At 38.1% G+C, this 14,755-nt stretch overlaps 1 protein-coding gene across 8 annotated transcripts in view; it reads left to right on the top strand.

Annotated features, from left to right (window-relative positions):
- The window catches only part of LOC141405511 (longitudinals lacking protein, isoforms F/I/K/T-like), a 496,088-nt gene that overhangs the window by 110,877 nt on the left and 370,456 nt on the right, over positions 1-14,755 (top strand). For 2 of the 8 annotated variants that reach the window (XR_012413213.1, XM_073989909.1), the window contains exon 1: positions 8,737-13,604. The exons of 5 other annotated variants lie outside the window; for them this stretch is intronic. The gene's annotated coding sequence lies outside the window, so the exon portion shown is untranslated. Of the gene's footprint in view, positions 1-8,736; positions 13,605-14,755 lie in introns of those variants that run through there. One more of the 8 variants, XM_073989910.1, reaches the window with a different exon arrangement.

Here is a 14,755-nt window from a genome sequence, read left to right as displayed (position 1 = left end):
CGTGGAATTTTCTTTATCCGGATAAGATCTAATATATCTGACGAAAGTCTATGGGCTACATTAGGCACAGATTTTGTTCTAGAAATAACGGATTACTGGACGTTTCGGAAATTCTCGCTCACATCCTTAATGAAGCCAATCGTACCTTGAATAATTCTGTCGACGTTGCAGATTTTCTCTTGTGAAATAAGAAATAAGATCAAAAATATCTGGATAAAGGACGTTGACAATCGGGACGACCCTCTAGGTAAGATATCTGTCGAAAGTTTACCGGGAAGTTGAGGACCTGAATGTGTTCTAGGAATAGTGGACTCCAAGGCGTTTCGGAAAATCTCCCTCGGCGTTGCGAATTTTTGTTCTGAGATTTGAATAATTTTACAATCTTCTATGTAGAACTTTCTTTTTACGAAAAAAGTCTAATGCATGTGACGAAAGTCTACCGGCCACTTTAGGACCAGATGTTGTTCTAAGAATAACCGACGTTTCGAAAAATCCCTCTTACGGTCTTAATGCATGCAATTACAGCTGGGATAATTCTATCGACGTTGCAGAATTTCTTTTGTCAAATAAGGTCGAATATATCAGGAGAAAGGACGTTGACAATTGGGAGGACCCTCTAGGTAAGTTATCTGTCGAAAGTTTACGGGGATGTTGGGGACCTGAATGTGTTCTAGGAATAGTGGACTCCAAGGCGTTTCGGAAAATCTCCCTCGGCGTTGCGAATTTTCGTCATGAGAGTTGAATGCTTTTACAATTTCCACGTAGAACTTTCTTTTTCAGAATAAAGTCTAATGTATTTGACGAAAGTCTACGGGGTCTTTTAGGCCCAGAATTTGTTCTGGGAATAGTGGAGTTTTCATTCTGAGTTGAATATTTTCAATCTTCTACGTAGAATTTTTTTTATCCGCATAAGATCTAATGTATCTGAAGAAAGTCTGCGGTCTCCTTTAGGCACTGATTTTGTTCTAGAAATAGCGGATTACAGGACGTTTTGGAAAATCTCACTCGAGGCCTTAATACACTCGCACCTTGGATAATTATATCAGCGTTGCAGATTTTCTTTTGCCGGATAAGGTAAGAATAAGAATCTCTGCCAACTTCCTATTGAATAGTGTTTTTGTCCCAATATCTGGCGATAACCCTTTGGAGGTTATAAGCTAGCAATAACGAATTCCTTGGCCTGCAGTGCATAGCCACAGCATATAAAGGTGACCAGCGATAGCTCCCAAATTAAGCGATACACATTTACTCCTTATGATATACCTTACCAGTACCACCTCCACCTAGTTTTTCTATCATATACCGTTAGACACAAGCATACCCGCCTACGGCAAATCTGTTTTTGACGGATATCAAGAAATCTTTGCCAAAGGTTTTCTTCCATAATTCATCAAATAATGTGAAGCTAGTTACAGATGGACAAAAATTTTTGGTCCAGAATTGATTAGATTTGCATAGAATTAAGGTCTTAACTCAAGGAGACGGTAGCGTACTAAATACTGGGACGTACCATACCACTGACACGAGCAAACTTTATTTTAGGTTTAGTTTTCACTTTTTTAACCTTGGTTCATTCAATTAAGCCAATTAGCGTTTGCAGAATGCCCACATTTGTCACAGGTCAAAAAATTTTAGTGTGAACTCTGGCTTCCTAGCCAAGTGTCCAGTCCCTGGCGAGACCCCTGACCCTATAGTTACATTGGATAAATTTCACTGAGGAGTTCTTGCAATTTTCTCTCTTAAATTCTGAAATTTAGTGGCGTTCTTCTTTGAAAAATAACTAAATTTCCTCACTGCTGGTGTTCGATCCAAAATTTCCCGTTGTTGTTCTTGACGCAACTTTAAATTTACCTATTCAACAACATTCCCGGCCTACCACCAATTTCACTTAGCTTTGATAGATCTACCTCTTCCAATCCACAAAAAAACTCTGTACACATGTTCACATTTTCTACGGATATGACGAAAGGGAGCGGGCAAGCAAAGAACAAAAACAAAACATCAGCACGTCGCAAAAAACCCAACGTAGAGTCAGTCGACGAAAAATCAAACAGAAAATTTTGAAAAGAACGAAAACAAAAAATACGAATACAGCAACCTACAAAATTTTTCTTAATGATCTCTCCCCTAATGATTTCAATAAATAAATTTTAACTTCCCCCCATAGCCCTCCTCCTCCTCGCCGACTGCTGACTGACCAATATGCTTGACATTTCACTGAGGTTTTTTTCGGTGTTGTTATTGCCTGCAGCAGAGACTTCGAACTTCCCACTGAAAATGAAGCAGCACAACATACATTAGCTATTCTTGGCAACAACAACAACAGCAATAATGAAATAATACAATACATCGTCATCGAAACGAACGAGCGGCGAAAAATCACAACACCAACAAATAGGGTACTCTGTTGTTGATGATGATTATTTGTCTACGTTGAGCGCGGTGGAGAGTGTTTGAGATGAAAAAAGAGGGCTTTCATATGAAGTCCAAACAAAAGTTGTCGCTCATCGCGGTGCTGCTTTTTCTGCTTCTTCTTCGGTTTTTCTTCTTTCCAGTTTATGATATTTTTAATACCCAACAAACAATCTGTTTTTTTCTGTGGAAAGAAAAAATACAAAATGATTTCAGTGTTCCATACATAAAATAAGCAATAATAACTACAACAACAACAGCAATACTAATAAAACACCGCAACAAAAATACCAACGACGGACGACAAAAATCATCAGAAAAATCGTCGTCGGTTTGGTCGTTCGTTCGTATTTCATATGGAAACGAAAAACTTAACAAGGGAGTTTTTGCTGCCAGCGACGCAGTTGACAGCTGATGTTGATGTTAATTTAAGAAGCGCACACACTCACTCGCATTCCAAACAAAAACAACGCCAGCAGCAACAACAACAACAGTGCAATAATAATGTAGGGGTATAGTGGGTAACAACAACAAAAGCAAACAAAATAAAGCATGAAGTGATATTGTCATGTTCGCGGAGAGCCCGACGCGACAACGAAGGGAAGTTTCCAACAACAACATTTGCCATACTTACACACTCTCAACGCGCTCAGAGTAGAGCACAACAGAAAAATAATCATGGCTGATTTTTGTAGGTAGAAAATTGTGTTAAATTTTTGTTTCTTTTTGAAAGTTTTTTCTTTTTTTTTTGCTTCTTCTCCTTGTTGTTCATGGTGATGTTGGAAATTTTTTGTTTTGGAACAAACACACACACGCAAAACATAGTGCCTTGTGAAATTCAGGCTTTTCTTCGTGTTTTGAAATGCCTACTCTTGGGTTTTTGCTGGAAATCCGCTCATTTTTAAACAAAATTTCCTCTCTGCTATACTTCGTTTTTTTATTAACCTCACTGTTAGTTTGTTTAGTTTAGATTTGGTGTTGCCATTTTGAGGCTTTTTTTAAAATGATTTGCGGAAAATTTGTATGCCTTTATTATTGGTCGTTTATCTGCGTGAGATCCTGAGAATGTTTTATTTTTTCATACATAAGAAGCTTGGCATTTTTGCTCAAGTCATTTCTGATAAAAGATTAGGGGGTTATGGCCACTTACAAATTTTACAAAATCGAAAATTTTTTATTGGCTCATTTTAAAGTACAGGTGGAATAGAATATGTTGCAAAAATTTCAAATCGATCGGATAAAATTAGCTGAGATATGAGCGTTAGAAAGAGAAAATTCATTGTGATTTAAAAACAGTTTTCTAAAAATGGCTTTTTGGAATGCAATGACCACTGTAACTCGAAAATGGATGATCCGATCTTCATATGTTTTTGTGGAATTGTTCAACATACATACATACAATGTATAAATCAAGTAAAAAAAGTAAGATATACCCTCAGCCTGTGTGAAGGTACCCTAAAGAGAAGATCGATATGGACCATTTTGGAACTTGGCCCAAATCGGCATGCCCGTTTTAGAGATAGAGTGCGTAGCATTTTAGTGACATTTTTTAAACTTTTATGGGGGAGGTACCCGAAGGAGTGGACCGATATGGCTCACCTTCGAACTTAAACCATGTTTGGACAAAATTTTCCGAAGACCAAACTTTGGACCGAATCGGCTGATCCGTTCGAAACTTACCGTCCGCTCCAGCTACTGACGTCGTAGGGGTTTTACAGCTTTCGGGCCATTTTCTCAGAAACTATAGACTTGCCCCTGAAAAAACTTGTTCCGTCGTAATGGGGACAACGAATACAAATTGCTACAAAAAAAATCAAAGGGATTCGAGAGCAGCTCTTAAACTGCACTTTTCGGAAATTTTGGATTCGGATATGGATCGATTTTCTCAGGAAGTATGGACTTGCCCCTGCTGAAACTTGAACCGTCGTATAGGGGGCAGCAAGTACAAGTTGTTACAACAAAAACCAAAGCGATTCGAGAGCTGCTCCTAAACTGAACTTCTCTGAAATTTTGTGTGGGAGGTACCCGAAGGATTGGAGCGATTGAGTCCATATTCGAACCTCATCTAAGTCTGGTAGAAATTTCACAATGTGCAAAGTATGGACCGAATCAGTTAGTCCCTTCAAGATATAGATATTTTTTGATATTTTTGAATACCGTTTCGCTTAAGTACAAGATTATTAGGTTTCCAGATAAAGCCACTGGTCGTTTAAACGCCACAAGAAATGGTTGCAAAAGTTGATGTAAAACTCTGGCATTTTTGCATATTTTTGTGTGGTTTTTTGCCTTTTGTTATAGCATTGTCTGTTATCTATCATTCCACGCTTATAAAGCTTTATTCGGTCCATGCATTTTCACGCAATTCAGAAAAATCGACTTTTTTTGTAATTTTCATAAATGTTATATTCATATAAATTCAGGGATTTGTTAGGAATATAGTAAGGGATTGGCATGTAAGAATACACCTATATTACCCTTGAAAGTTTTCGGCATTTTCAAAAGAAGGCCCGAGTGCAGGAAAACTATACGTTTTAGAGAAAAAAAGTTATTTTTAAGAAATGCTTAAGAGGTCTCAAAAATATAATTTTTCATAAAAAATCTTCAGTTGTCTGCGAAAAAAATTATCGGCGCTAAGTGGGTTAATGATTCCACAAAAGTATATGCTGATCGCTTTATACGTTTTCGAGCTACAGTGGACACCGTAAACTGCTTTAGTAAAAACAGTGCTTCGTAGGCGGCCATTTGTCAGAACACTGCGCAATATTCCGAAAGTAGCTCAAGGTGTGATCAATTAGATGAGAACAAAATTGGTAGATTTCTTGAAAAAAAAAATTATGAAACATGTAATTTTTCGTCTTCTACTTTGCTCATTGACAGAGGTATTTAGACTTTTCCAATTTTCCTTCAACAAAAGCGGGGAAGGTACACAGGATCAGCTTTTCTCAAATTTTGCATACTTGATTGATAAAAAAAATGACATTCAAAAATGATAGTGTGCACCCGCCTTCAAAAATGTATCTTTGATCCCTCTATTTTGGCAAATCAGTCGGATTTCGATATCTTTACGCCAAATCAAAGTCATCTAAAATCGGATTAGGGTGACATCTTACACAATTTTTTGTCTGACTAAAACCACCCTGGTGCAATGGTATGGAAACCCGCCATCCATCCTGAATGCTAGTGTTCCAGACAGGCAACAACAATAAATTCCGCTCAGTGTAATGTTGCACTCATCAACTTCAGACACATATCATTGATAGGTTTTAATGTATTCTCACGGATTTCATGGAGATCTTTGGAAATGATCGTAAATTCATTTTTTTCAGATTAGGTTTAGAAGAGAGGCGAGGCCACATGTCCTGTACGTACATTCACTTAATACAGATAACCCTTGTTATACGTTCTAGACAGTATTTCCTAGAAGAACTAGCCATCTGTTTTTCATAATTATAACACATTGAATATGCGGGGATCTGGCTTAGTTCCTTAATGCGCTTAGGACGTACAATTTCGAGAAGTCTAGGAGAAAAGGCCAGAACAGAATTAATCATCGCTTGCTTTCCAAATGTCAAATTATAAAGGAATGCCAGAGCCTCCTAAAGGGGAACGCAGGCGGATTTGCAAAGAGGATCTGGCATTCCTTTATAATTTTACATTTGGGTAAGCAAGCAAAGCAAGCGACGATTGATTCTGTTCTGGCCTTAAAGACAATTGGAGAAGCTTCATACATGACAACAGGGATGATCCTGGGAAAGTATACCGTGCGTGCCGACATGGTAGGTCTAAGCATCAGGTTGACATACATACCTACGTTGCGTTTTAGCTCCACGACGGGGTGGAAGGAAAATGTAATGATTGTTTTGGATACACTTTCTCCAAGGTCGGAGACTCTATTCCAGCGCCTGCGAGGGAATGGGGTGACACCCGCATTAGGAACGTTTTCAAGTTACAGACAGTATTTACCGAATTAGGAGTAGAAAATCGTCAGGTATCCATAGCATGACTGGAAGGATGTATAAGGCCAACTGGAAAGTCATTCCTGAATATATTGAGTCATGAATTAGTCATGGGTGCTTCCCGCGTGCTTGGAAACAGGCTCGAGTTGTAGTGCTGCTAAAGACGCCTGATCGAGTGAGGAGTAATCCTCGTTCGTATTGGGACATACATACATACATCTCTCAGTGCTGGAGGAGATTAAGTAGTGCCGCAGGGAGGGCTTGTTAAAGCATCAGTTCGGTTTTATTTAGGGTAGAAGTACGGTGGATGCATGTTCATAATAATATGAGCGGGTCAAGTGCCAAATACTGTATGTCCTTGGCATATTTGTGGACGTTAAGGGAGCATTTTACTTTACCTGAGATCAAGTGTCAGTAGTTTGCTATCTGGTCTGGGCAGATGTGGAGCAAGGCTGCCTCAGGGATCAATCTGTGGTCCATTTATTTCGAACCTCATGATGGATTCTCTGTGGCGGGAAGTAGCGACCACTTTATAGATCTGTGCGATATGCGTATGATCTGCTTATCATGATTGAAGGTAAGACTCGTATTAAACCTACGGAGGATCCATTCGTGGTCCATTTGTTTGGAACCTCATGATGAATTCTCTGTTGCGGGAGTTAGCGACGACTTTAAAGATCTGAGCGATATTCATATGATCTGCTTATCATGATTGAAGGTAAGACTCGTATCAATCCTACGGCAGCGGGTTTTTTGTATCGAATTGAATCGCAAGCAATAGCGTTCCGACCAGTGAGTGCCAACCCACCATAAAATCTGCTACATCAACTACCACATGACAGATCTGTGCGTATGCTGATGATCTGCTTATCATGAACGTCGTAGCGAACAGGGAAAACGTATTGTGGGGGTTTGGAATAATCGTGTGGGTTTTTGGGTACAAATGCTGCTGAAAAGAAGGTTCGCTCATAGTCGTACTCCCCACATTCGGAATGGTGAGCATGGCATACGGTCAAGTACCTGGACATAACCATGTCTGAGAGAATGAAATTCCCGTATCATTTTGACCTTCATGCAATAAGATGACAGCTATTCCTGGTTTGGTAAGTATGGTCTTGCGGACTAACCATATATGTGTGAAGAACGCATTTATTCGGACAGCTACTACTTCAGCTTTGACATAAATCTGAGATTCTTACTGACGGGGCAGGTTGTCTCAATGCATGTCTGGATAGAAAAAGATGTAAGACGGGATCCGTTTCTAACCATGGAGGTGATAACGCCCAAATAAATGTGACCGAATTTGTAGTCTTACTTCTGTTCCTAAGCGATGGTAGACGCATTGTATTTATCTGGTATTAAGAGTACTTTGAAATAGACCGTAAGGTAGCTGACATTAAACATTTTGACGTAAATCTCTCTCCCTGTTCCGGAAATATTTTTCAGCAAGCATACTCGGCTTCATCCCTAATGTTCAGATGTAAACAAAGTAAAACCAAATGTTGTTGTAACAAAGAAGATATGTATGTTCGATCTTGTATTATTTCAGTTATCTGGTTCGTGTTTCTCTGTATCTAGGCCATTGGTGCTCGGGCCTTTACACTACCGTAAATACGAGATACTCTTAAGTGTTGTTATTCCAACAAAACATCGAAGTTTGATGTAATATTTGAAATAATTCATCTTAGATAGTTTTTTAAATTACAATTATGTTTAAAAATTTTTAAATATCTAATTAAAACTCTAGAAAAACTAAAATATGTATTTCTCTTAAATACATCTGTGAGCAGCCCTGATCTAGACCAGTGTTCACCAGCGAGCTGCTACTGCAAATTATCGTAACTTTCAATCCAAAACACACGGTAATGTATGCTCAGTTGCTCTCAGTACGGGCTCGCTGGTGAACACTGATCTAGACCAGCCCTGCTCAGAACGGTTGAAATGTCTCACTATCAATTCTCTTTCAGGTTTTCTTGTTTAATCAGGGCAATCGTTTTTGACGATACTGAAGTGCAAAAATGAATGAAACGTCGACAGAAACTTCCAAAAATCGTTCTTTCCTAATTTTTCTTAAATGTTTTTTTTTCTCTTTCGTGTCAAAAAACACCATTTTCAGCAGTCATGGTCTAGACTCAAAAATTCTGCAAGCTGGACTAGTTGCGTCCATAAAGAATCAGGAGACAGGTGAGTGGGGCTAGCTGGGTAGCTAAAAAAATCGAGTGTCACGTAGTCCCTGTCCAGATACATGGCATTTGTTGGGTATTGTGGCCCAATACGATTTGAGGCGGCTTCTTCGTCCGGATTTTAACTGGGCTTAAACCTCTCGTGTTTGCCTTGGCGGCTGACGTTCTCCTGCTGCGATGTATGCATCAGTGTGAATACTATCCAAGCCTGCCTAATAGGCCCGTTGGTCTAGAGGTTCTCGTTTGTATTATTTGACATCTCTCTCAAGATTATAAAAATCTCTTCTGACGTGCCTGGGTGGGGGAAGCCTGTCCACTAAATTTTGACTCACTGCGATATCACAGGTACTGCATCAAAAACATCCTGCTGTGATGATGCACTTTAAAACCTTCGTCTCCACTGGTGTCATAAGCAGCCATGCTGTTGCAGTCCTCAGTGCGGCATTCTGACAGGTGTGAATATTCTTCCATTGCGTAGCGCTAACATTTACACACAACGCTGGCGCCACATAGTTTACCGCAGACCTGCATTTTGCTTTGTAAGCTGCCAACAAGGTTCCTTTGTCAACACCCCAAGTTCTGCGGCCAGCGAATTGAGGACCTTGTTCCTACTTTTGATCTTATCTCAAATAGCTGTGACTTGCCCGGACGACTTAAACATGCTATCAAACGTTACACCCAATATCATTGGGAAGTTTGTGGTCGGAATAATGTCCTTATATCGACTAATATGTTCAGTGGGAGCCTCATTTCAGCCGTCCAAGTGGTGAACACATATTCATCAGAAGAGCTGCACTAGGTCAGCTAAGTAGACATCACATATGCCATCGACGATAGGACCCGAAAGCAAAATTGTCTGGAGTGTGTGAAATTTCCAATAAGTATAGCTTAAACAGTTCAGGAGATATCACCCCGTCTTGGGGAACTCCCTGTTTCACTATACTGGTTTTGGACTTCCTGTTTCTGACTGTTCCGACTGACGTCCGTACATATGTATATGTAGATGATTATCCAATGTTTCAAACATGGCTGGAGAGTATTCTTCTCTTGGCATGTTTGACGGTATCAAAGGTCCTAGATAGGTCAAGAGCACGACTATTCCCTTCAACAAAAATCAAAGTGTGATCCGTATTCGATTCGAGCTGTCCAGTCACTACATAGGGGTTTTTTACACCTTACGGGCTTTTTTCTCAAGAAGTATGGACTTGCCCTTGAAAAAACTTTTACTGTCGTAATTGAGGCAGCGAATGCAAGTTGCTTCAAAAAGAATCAAAGTGATCCGGGAGCAGGTCTTAAAGTGAATTTATCCAAAAATGTGTGTTGGAGGTACCCGACGGAGTGGACAAATACAGTCCATATTCGAAACTGACCTATACCTGGTAGATATATTAGGATGTGTAAAGTATGCACCAAATCTGTCACTCCCATCAATAGTAATCGTACGCACAATTTTTCCGAACATTTTTGAACTTTTGTGGGGAAGGTACCTGAAGAAGTGGACCGATATGGCTTATCTTCGAACTTAAAGTAAGTTTGCACAAAATATTACTAAGACCTAATTGTGGACCGAATCGGCAGATCCGTTCGAGTATTATCTTATGCTCCAACCACTACACACGATGTCATAGGGGTTTTTTGCAACTTTCATGCTATTTTCTCAGGAAGTATGGACTTGCCGCTAATGAAACTTGTACTGTCGTCATATGGGGGGCAGTGAATACAAGTTGCTAAAACAAAAATCAAAGCGATTCCAGAGATGGCCCTAAACTGAACTTTTCCGAAATTTTGTGTGGGAGGTACCCGAAGGAGTGGACCGATTGAGTCCATATTGAAACCTCATTTAAATCTGGTATAGGTTTCACGGTGGGCAAAGTATGGAACCATTCGGTTACTCCCTTCAAGAGTTATCGTGCGCACAAATTTTCCGAACATTTTCGAACTTTTGTGTGGGAGGTACCGGAAGGAGTGGACCGATTTAGCCCATCTTCGAACTTAAACTAAGTTTGGGCAAAATATTACGAAAGCCAAAATTTGAACCAAATCAGTTCATCCTTTCGAGAGTTATCGTGCGCTCCAGCCAGCCAGACAGACGGACATTGCTCAATCGACTCCAAATTGTCTGAAACACATTTCGTCCAAACATACTTGGGGTCTAAAACCACTATTTCGATGAGCCACATTTTGTCCGTATGAAAGTGTATATACCCTCGTTAGAATAAATGCTGAGGTTATAAAAAGAAGATATGCCAGATTAAATTTGAAAATGTAAAAAACGCAGATTTTCACTACTTTTACCATTATAAAAAAATAAAACGAAGTGACCCAAACGAACCAAAGGCATTTTCGTTATCCATGAATCCAAACACGATAGAGTTTTGCATCAGAACGCTTGAATTTTTTTCTGGACAACTTTTGTAGCACAGTGACATTTATCGACATTTTCCGAAAAGTTTGCACCTTCTTCTCAAGGCCAAAACCGCTTCAAGGAGCATACCAGTGCTTTTGCGATGTATTGGAGATTTCTTAATTACTGTCTTGGCTACAATTTTTGTCTTTGTGTTGGATCGAAAATCTTAATTGTTTGGCTATATGCCAAAATGTCAAAAAAAAGTGGATAAAAAACTTAAAGTCAAAATCGGGAGGTTCGATTTTCAAGATATACCTATGGTCTAGTGGACTTTTTTTGCTCAGTTCAATCCCAGGAGTCTGAAACGCGAAGGGTCCATTAAGGGTTTTTTCCTTCCACACAAATCGCCCCGGCCTAATGTACATATTTTGAGTCCAGATTCTGGACTCCAGAAATATTATTTCGATGAGGCCATACATATTTGTTGAGGTATACATATGATGGCCGACTAGTGATAACGTCCGGCACTAGAAGTATTTACCCTATCATTTTGATATTTTGATTACAGGGATTATGAGCAGCGTTGCCGACAGTTTTTGATCGGAAATCGTCAAAAAAATCGTCAAATTGTCAACAATATTTGAAAAATCGTCAAAAAATCGTCAACATGGTTCAAAACTCGGTTTGCTTACCGTTTAATGCGATTTTCCGCTGATATTTTTGTGAATGAGACTGACAACATAAGGTATACAACCCACAGCAATAAATCTAACCCAATATTACTTAAATACTGCTATAAAAACAGCTTTCAGAAGATGATAGTTTTTCTATGGTTATCGAGTTTGAAGTTATGCAGCATGGTAAAGCTGGGTACACATTGTCATTTTAAATGGTAGCTTAGCTCAAATATCGATTGCTTGACAGTGTGACCGTCCATGTTTGTCTGTACACGTACATTTTGGTTGTTGGGCAGTCGAAAATCGATAAAAATTGTCATTGAAAACTGGCTGACAGCTTATAGAGGGCATTTGTAGGAATAAAGCTGGACTCATATTTTTTATTACAAAATATATATAACTAATATTTTATCTCGAAAACTTTTAAGAACGATTTTCATCCATTACCAAAACTAAACGAAAATTGTCAGCTCATGTAATTTGAATGTAAGGCAAAAACTATGAAATACCTGTGCTTAGATATGTGCCTAAATATAGCCAATCCGTCTGGAAATTGCTATAAAACATTAAAAAAAAGCACAAAAATCGAGTTTGGAACATTGCTTTCCTTAAAATCTCTCGTGAAACTTTGGTCAAAATGTAGTTATCGTCTTTTATTTCATGCATTTCTGGCTTACGTGAAAAATCGTCATTTTGGACCATGAAATCGTCAAATCGTCATTTTTCAATTTTGGGCCAAAAAATCGTCAAAATGACGATAAATCAGCAAATTCGGCAACACTGATTATGAGTCATATGCCCTGAAATTGTCTACCTGTTTCCATTAAACAGAATACTGATCGCCAAAAAAAGTCCAAAATTGCATTTGACTGCAAATCGGCAAACAAAACAAATGGCAACGCTGTTCATGTTGTCGTCGTCGTATTTTTGTTTTTGGCGCCCATTCCCTTTGAATTTTAATTTTCACCTAGTTCTCTCCCTCTGACTCTCTCCACCAACGTTTTTCAACTCTGTCACAAACAATTTCATGTGCTGGCTTGCTTCGCTGGCTGGTGTGTAACTTTGCCAATATGTCGGGGTTCGGTTTTCAGTAGTTGAAGCATTACTGGTTTTTGGTTTGGTTTTTCGTTAAATGGTGAGTATGTGTGTGGTGTTGTTGTTTTTGCTGTTATGTGATGATGATGATGATGATGTTGTTTTTGCTGGGCTGCAATTGGAAGTGAGTTTGTCGCTGTGTGTGTGTGTGAGTATTGTGTGTGCTCGACTGGCTTCGTTTGTTGAGTCGGTCGGTTTAGTGATGTTGGCTCCGTTTGCTTAGTTTTTCATAAGGCTTTCAACTGAACGGTACATTTTCGGTAAATTTCACAACAATTTTTATACAACAAACAATTGGGGAGCCTTCGCATTACTTTTTATTCTTTCTGCTATCTACACTCTCCGTTTCTCTCACTTGTTATGTTCCGCCGTCAAAAAGAATCACGAAAAACGATTGCTTTGTGGTGCTGCACTTGAAATTTAAAAAAAAAAAAAAATGAAATAAAATTAAACACCAACAATAACAAAAAACAAACAGCTTTACAACAATTAAATGGTAAATTTTATTATTTTATTTTAATGAAAAAAAGTAACAGAAAATTGTGAAAATAAAACTAAAGAAGAGTAACCAACATAATTTTTCAATTTCGTATTGTGGAAAGAGTAGTAGTTTTCTGTGAAAATATCATTACAAGAGAGTGAGTGTTTTGCAAAGAGCGAGAGAGAGCGTCATGTTTTGCTCTCTTTCTCTCTCAGAGTTGTTGAGTTTTGTACACTACTTCGCCTCGATGAGGGAAAATAACGCTTTGTCGCATTAGTTGCGTTCGAGCTCTTGGAGCTTTTTGGTGTGTTTGCGCTTCTTTTTCTAAAAACAAAAAATTTTTAAACAAAAGCAACAACAACAAAAATAAAGAAATTCATAGAAATTTCACTTTTTACCTACATATAGAAAAAACAAATACAACAACAATTCAACTATATATTATACATAAATGTGAGTGTGGCCCTCTTTTTCTTACCCATGGTGTTTAGTTGAGTGTGCGTTTTTAAACAACAAGAAGAAGACGAAGTTATTAAAATGAAAAAAGAAGAAAGAAGAAAAATGAAAATTTGTGTGAGCTCATTATGATGATGAAAATGGAAAAATTAAGAAAAATCAATTGAATTGTTTAATAAAACAATAATAAAAGATAATTTAATGATTTTTGGCACATAAAACAATAAAAAGGGAATACAAACAAACAAAATTAAAACTAAAAAATAGAAAAAAAAAAACAAAATAAAAATATTACAAAATTAAGAAACAAAATTAGTGTTGGTTTTAAAAAATCTACTTCACTTGGATTATTTATTTAAAAATTAAATATTTTTTCCAAAATGAAAACCTAAACTGAAAATCAATTTTTTTTCTTCAATAACACTCACTTGTCGTCTCCGCCTGTTTCCTCTTCATCAACGAGGTGTGAGTTTTTGTTTGTGTGTGTGTGTATTACTTTGGTGAAGTGTGTGCTATTTTTATAAATGAAAAACATCGTCAAGAAATGAAAAAAAGAAAACGAACGAAAAATGAAATTGAAGTCGTCGTTGCTTTGTGTTTGTGCCCCTCCAACCATACGCCAGTAGACAGAAAAACAAGACAAGAAAAAAGAGCTGCTATGCTAAAAAAGAATGTGAAAAAAGAAATTGAAAGAAAAAAAAATGAAGAAAGAAACCCACATAAAATAAAAACCAAGCAAACATATTTACACAAACCCAAAAGCATAGCAGCAGCAGTTGAATCACAAACCAACCCAACCAACCAATCGCATTACCAATTACAAAAAACCACAACAAGGACGTCCGTCGTCATTATCATCGTCATCAGCAAAACCAACAATAAACCATTTTATTGTTTAAAAGAAAAACCTACTCCTACATACATCATCAACAATTTGTGGATATATGAAAAAATCTGCCCCCTTCCCCTTTTTATTTTGTTAAAAGGGCTCTAGTGAGTTATAACGGCTCTTTTTTTTTGTTTATTCTATGTATTTGTTCTCATACAACATTTGGACTACTGTACTTGTCTCTTGCTCTCTTCCTCACCCAATGTAATGTAAACACACAATGTGGCAACTCTGTTACAGTGTTGTTAATAGATCAGTA

This window comes from Musca autumnalis, unplaced genomic scaffold (genome assembly GCF_047663935.1).
Source record: "Musca autumnalis isolate F117 unplaced genomic scaffold, ASM4766393v1 scaffold_5, whole genome shotgun sequence".
Classification (NCBI taxonomy): Eukaryota; Metazoa; Arthropoda; class Insecta; order Diptera; family Muscidae; genus Musca; species Musca autumnalis.
The sequence above is the reverse complement of the archived record's forward strand: the minus strand, read 5'-3'. Positions and strand labels throughout refer to the sequence as shown.